The sequence below is a fragment of the Carcharhinus amblyrhynchos genome, chromosome 17, assembly GCF_965287045.1.
Source record: "Carcharhinus amblyrhynchos chromosome 17, sCarAmb.v2.hapA, whole genome shotgun sequence".
NCBI classification, from domain to species: domain Eukaryota; kingdom Metazoa; phylum Chordata; class Chondrichthyes; order Carcharhiniformes; family Carcharhinidae; genus Carcharhinus; species Carcharhinus amblyrhynchos.
The window spans coordinates 30,195,001-30,201,731 of record NC_137340.1 but is presented as its reverse complement, the minus strand read 5'-3'; the positions used below and the strand labels follow the sequence as shown (position 1 = coordinate 30,201,731).

At 40.2% G+C, this 6,731-nt stretch overlaps 1 non-coding gene across 1 annotated transcript; it reads left to right on the top strand.

Moving 5' to 3' along the window:
• Positions 1–2,479: 2,479 nt before the first annotated feature.
• LOC145354589 (U2 spliceosomal RNA) lies at positions 2,480–2,672 on the top strand. Its single transcript, XR_013888865.1, has one exon. It is a non-coding gene; the product is annotated as a U2 spliceosomal RNA (small nuclear RNA).
• Positions 2,673–6,731: the final 4,059 nt, after the last annotated feature.

Below are 6,731 nucleotides of genomic sequence, written 5' to 3'. Positions count from 1 at the left end.
AAGTTTGGTGCCAGGGTGACAAGGATGCAGAGATGCTTCAGTGTGATTTTGACAGGCTGAGTGAGTGGGCATATGCATGGCAGATGCAATATAATGTGAAGGTCATCCATTTTGATAGCAATAATCGGGAGGCAGATTATTTTTTGAATGGGTGTAAATTGAGAGAAGTGGATACTCATAGAGACCTTGGGATCCTTGTGCCTCAGTCACTAAAAATAAGCATGCAGGTACAACAGGCGGTAAAGAAAGAAACTGGTATGTTGACCTTTATTGAAAGAGGATTTGAGTATTGCAATAGGGATGTTATACTGCAAATGTATAAGGTGTTAGAGTAATGTATGCAGTTTTAGTGTCCTTATCTGAGGAAGGATGTCCTTGCTATAGAGGGGGTGTAACCAGGTTTACCAGGGGTGATTCCTAGGGTGGCAGGTCTGTCATATGAGGAAAGACTAAGCCAGTTAGGATTATATTCATTGGAGTTTAGAAGAGTGAGGGGGATCTCATAGAAACTTACAAAATTCTAGCAGGATTGGACAGGGTAGATTCAGAAACAATGTTCCCGATGGGGACTTCAGAACTGTGGGGTCATTGTTTGAGGACAAGGGGCAAACCTTTTAGGACTGAGGTGAAGAGAATTTTTTTTACCCAGAGAGTGGTAAATCCATGGAATTTACTACCACAGAAAGTTGAGGCCAAAGTTAGTGATTTCAAGAAAGAATTAGATATAGCTCTTGGGACTAAAGGAATCAAGAGGATATGAGGGGAACACGGGATCAGGACTTTGACTTTGGTGATCAGCCATGATCAAAATGAATGGCAGAGCAGGCTCGAAGGGTCGAATGGCCAACTCCAGATTCTATTTTCTATTTTTCTATGCTTTTTATAAAAGGCACTATATAAATGAAAGTCCTTCATTGATTCCTGTGTGTCATTATTTCTGAAGGAGTGGGACAAAATTTGGTTTATGGCCAATTTTCCTCAAATCCCCTCCTTCTATTTTCTGCAGTGGCAAGAGTTTCTAATATTTCTGTTTTCAATGCAGTGGAAGCTTGTTTCAAATCTGATTACTATGATCAGTACAAAAATTTAATTTTGGAAATAAAAATTAGAAGGAGGAAGAAACCAGCCAGTGTTGAATAATATGAATTGCAGCTTGAAAAGTATTCTGGCAGCTCCCATAGTTATACTAAATATCAAAGAGGAACGTGATGGAAAATTTCCATCAGAAGGCAGTAAATTCAACAGCATTGATATTAGTCAGCAGAAAGGTTATGCCTGACAATTGGATGACTGATCTTTCTCTTTCTTTCGTTATGGTGTAAATAGATGTGCACAAAGGGTGGAATTTCCTGTCCCGCACGCCTCAGGAAGCATAACTGGCGGGACACGCCCATGCAAAGGTCCAGTGACTTTCCGATTTTCCGATCATGGGACGAGTGTTTTTTTGGGCGTGGATTTGTATTTGTTACAGGGATTACCACGTACCTTGAAAACAAATAAAATTACAGCAAAATACATTTTCAATCTGTGATCGTTCTCTCCACAGTATGGAAAATGAAGCAGATTGCCGTTTTGATCATATTGAAATATATATGGGGTCTTCAAGAAATTCTCCACTGATAGGACTAACGTGTACTACACAGGATGATGAATATCTAATAAATTCAAACACTCTGACTGTTCATTTTACTACAGATCGTTCTTTAACTAAACGGGGCTTTTCTGCAAATTTTCACACTATACCAGGCAAGTCTATTAAATTTCTTGGGTTTTCTTTGTTCATTCGTAGGATGTGGGCATTGCTAGCTGGTCCAATTTTGCTGCCCATCCCTTAATTACCCCTTGGGTTGCTTAGGCTAATTCAGAGGGTAGCTAAGAGTCAACTATATTGCTTTGGATCTGGGGTCACGTGTAGGCCAGGCTGGGCAAGGGTGGAAGATTTCCCTCCCTGAAGGATATTAATGAACCAGATTTTTTTTTAACAACAATGGAAAATGGTTCATCATTAAACTTTTATTTCCAGTTTATTATTGAGTTCAAATTTCACCAACTGCAGAGGTGGGATTCAAACCAGGTCCCCAGAGCTCTATCCTGGACCTCTGCATTAGTAACAATACCACTTTGCCATTGCCTCCCAATGCAGAGAACAAAAGAAAGCAATTTGATGTGTGTGACTAATTTCAAAGCACATTAAGGATCAACAAAGCTTCCATTCTTGAGGCTTCATATTCACTTTGTCACCACACAATAATAAATTGTATTTATCTAGGGCCATTAACATAATAACCTATCACAAAGCACTTCACTCTATGTCACATAAAGATATCAAGGTAGAAGACCAAAAACCTTGTCAAATCGATTGGCTTTAGGAGCTTCATAACATAGAAATAAAGAGGCATCAAAATTTAGAGAGGGAATTCTAGCACCTTGGGCCTTGGCAGCTGAAGGCACATCAACCAGTAGTGGTGCAATTAATATTGTTGCTGCTCTCGGCCTTTTGGCAGAGATCAAGTGTAGTATCTGTTCTTGTCGGTTTGGTATCTGGTGCGTCCCTTGTCTGGAGACCATGTATTGGATTGCTTTTTGGAGCGGGGACGTGGGGTGGGGGCTTGCTCCATCCACTTCCCGTGTCTGCCCGGTGTTGCAATGTCTCTGAGAACAATGCACCAAAAAAAAGAGGGAAGAATTAGAAAAATGCAAGTTGCTTAAAACATTTAAAAAAAACTTTGCATAGAAAATAATGGACATATTTACACAATTTTCCTTTAGTAACAACTGAGAATTCTTTTTTTCTCAGGCTATACAGAGAGAGAAAGCAATTGGTGACCCTTTGCTCCAGATCTCCATGACTCTGCTTACAAACACGCCATGGAGATGCCGGCACTGGACTGGGGTAAACACAGTAAGAAGTGTGACAACACCAGGTTTAAGCCCAACCAATTTATTTGGTAGTAAACCTGACGAAGGGGCAAACCCCGAAAGCTTGTGAGTTTACTTCTTACTGTGTTTACAAACACACCAACAGTGTTGTTCTGCAATCTTCCTCCACCATCTCTATAAATTTACATAACATATTGCATTAACAATGGCATAAAAGTGAATAAGGAACATTGGCTGTCAGATTGTTGTAAAACCCAATTAGTTCACTGAACCCTTTGGCAAAGGAAGTCTGCTGTTCTTAACTCATCTGATCTGTATATGATTCTAGTTTCATAGCAAAGTGTTTAGCTCTTAAGTTTTTTCTTTGAAATGGCCTAGCAAGCCACTTTCTTATATAAAATCACTGAAAAAATAGGGTTAAAACCAAAAGGACCATTCAACTTTGATAAAGTCATCAGATTCAGGCATGGGGAAGATAGTTGCATTCCAGTTGACTCTTCAAAATCCACCTCAATAACCTACAAGGACTAGTGCCAAAGTTGGGAGAGCACAGCCATTATGTCACATACCTTCACCACTATTCCTGGCTGTATTTTGTTCTACTGACAGGACAGACCCACAGACTTACCAGAGGTTGGCGCACAGTGATATACAGTAGGGATGAAAAAGCCCTGACAGTCCCCAACATTAAAACTAGCCAATTACACGCAATGAAATCACCTGCTGATTACCACCAATACTCCCCATTGGCTGATGAATTAGTATTCCTCCATGTTTAACACTACTGAAAGCAGTATTGTGCGTATTGAGGGCATAGGATGTTCTCCAGTTGGAGAAACTTCAATTTCATCAACCAGGATGGCTTGATATGCCACCACAAGGACAGGCCAAGTTTTGAAGGACATAGCTACCAGGCTGCACTTGTGCAGGTGATAAGAGAACTACTTGAGGGAAAAACTCACTTTACCATAATAAATGTCACAGATGCAGGTAATCTATTGATCTACGACAGTCCTTGTGGCCATCGTACAATCACTGTGGAGACAAAGTGTTTTTTTTACATTAAGGATATCCTTCATTCAACATGCCCTCAGACTGCATTGGCAACTTTTAATATGTGTGCCCTTTAGATTTTTTGCATAGATGCACACACATGGTAATTTAGAGGGGCTGGCATGTGTGCTGCCTGCTCAGGATCTTTCAGACTGTCGCGCAGCTATGTATCTTAGAAGGAACATTGCCTCCAATGTGTTGTGTGGAACTGCCACAGTGTTAAATGGGATAGATTGAAAACAGATCTGGCAACTCAAAATTGGGCATCTGTGAGGCACAATGGGCCAATAGAGCAGTACTGTATTCCACTACAATCTATATCCCTATGCCCAGCATATCTCTCACCCCTCCATTACCACCATGCCAAGAAATTAACCTTCATTCAATGAAGAATGTAAGAGAACATGCCAGGAACATCAGAGCATGCCTAAAATTGAGGTACCAACCTAATGAAATTATATAGGACAATATGCATGCTGAGCTGTGGCAGCAATATGGGATAGGCAAAGTTAAGTAATTCCACGACCAGTAATTCAGACAAAAGCTCTGTGGTGCTGCCATATCCCACAGTGAATAGTAGTGGACTGATAATAACAGACAGGAGGAAACTTCACAAATATCCACATCCTCAATGATGAGGGAACCCATCACATCAGTGCAAAAGACAAGGCTGACGTATTTGCAATCACCTTTAACTAGAAGTGCCAGGTGAATGATTCATCTCAGCTTCCTCCAGAAGTCCCAACATCGCAGATGCCAGTCTTTCACCAACTTGACTTACTCCACACAATATCAAGAAATGGATGAGTGCATTGGATACAGCAAATGTCAACAGTTCCAACAACATCATGTAGTGCTAAAGAATTGTACTTCAGAACTTGCTGTGAATCTAGCCAACTGGTCAGTATACTAGCATCTAACTAACAAAATGGAAAAAAGTCTACTCTCAAACATCAGCAAAGTGATGGAAGGTGTCAGCAAAAGCGCTGTATCTCACTTAGTAATAACTTACTTACTGATGCTTAGATGGGTTCCAACAGGGCCATTCAGTTCCAAACCTGACAAAACTACCGAATTCCTAAGATGAGGGTATATGCATATGACATCAAAGCAGCATTTGACCAAGTATGGCATCAAGAAATCCGAGTAAATTTGAAGTCAATAGGCATCAGGAAAAAAACGAAACACATACCTAGCACATATAAAGATTGTTGCAGTTGTTGGAGGCCAATCATCTCAGTCCCAAGACATTGTTGAAAGAGTTCTCAAGTCAGTGCCCCCTTCCACAGATTCATCAATGATCTTTCCTCTATTATAAGGTCATAAGTGAGAATGTTCACTGATGATTGTACAGTACCATTTGTAATTCCTCAGTTGACGAAGCAGTCAGTTTCTACCAGCAGCAAAACATCACAACACTCCTGACTTGGGCTAATAACTGACTACAAGAGCAGTTCAAAGGTTGAAATTCTGCAGCAAATAACTTACCTGGTTCCCAAAGCCTCACCACTTTGTAGAACACATTGTAGAATGGGTCTTGTCTTGTCTTGTTTCTTACATTATCCCTTTATATTGTATACAGATGGTTTTTATGACAACATTTACACCTCATTGGACTTAACTTTTTTTTAAACTATCCCTTTTGCCACTCTCTTTGGCTGCATCTTGCACCTGAAATCTTTTTTAGTTAGTCTCTCCTGTACCCCATCCTATCGCAATCCTTCTCCTTTGTTCTTCCTGTGCCCTCCACCTTCCACTGGCTTCAAAACTCTTCTATTTCTTTCTTCAGTTTTGATGAAAGGTTATCAACTGTTTGCCCATCGCTGTAATGTAGCAAACCTACTCAAACCATGGAGCATACCATTGACATGAGATAAAATGTTAGATAATTCCTGCAAACAACAACAATCTCCATGTATACTGCACCTTTAATGTGATAAAGTGTCCCATTGATCATAATACTCATAAAGCATTAGAATTGGTGCTGAGGTTCGCAGTGTTCAGTATTCCTTTGCATTTCTTTTTAGCATTATTATCCTCACTTCTTTGACTTTCAATTTGTTATTCAATTCGCTATTACTTTATTGCATGGAATTACATTAAATTTAATTGTCAATGAATCATAGAATGTTTACAGGACAGAAGGAGGCTGTTTGGCCCATCATGCTGGTGTTGGTTTTTTGAAGGAGCTATTCACCTAGAACCTTCACCTGGAAGCCCTTCACATTCTTTCCTTTCAGATAATAATCCATATCTGATCATCAAATTCAGCACATTGATCTCACCTTCCTCCACTGCCCCTCCCTCCCCCCATTCCACCCCAGATTCCTTGATCCATTTAGCCAATAGAGCTATATCTAATTCATTGTTGAAATCACATTTGGCCTCAACTACTTTCTGTGGTAGTGAATTCCACAGATACACCATTCTCTGGGTGAAGAAATTTTTCCTCACCTCAGTTTTAAAACGTTTATCCCTTATCCTCAAACTATGACCCCTAGTTCTGGACTCCCCCACCATTGGGAACATTCTTTCTGAATCTACCCTTTCTAATCCTGTTGGAATTTTTTAAGTTTCTATAAGATCCCCTCTCGCTCTTCTAAACTCCAATGAATATAATCTTAACCAACTTAGTCTCTCCTCATATGGTAGTCTTACCCTCCCAGCAATCAACCTAGTAAACCTTCACTGCACTCACTCAATGGCAAGAACATCCTTCCTCAGATAAGAACATGAAAATTGTGCACAGTATCCCAGGTATGGCCTCGCCAATGCCCTATACTCTCCCTATGAAGGCC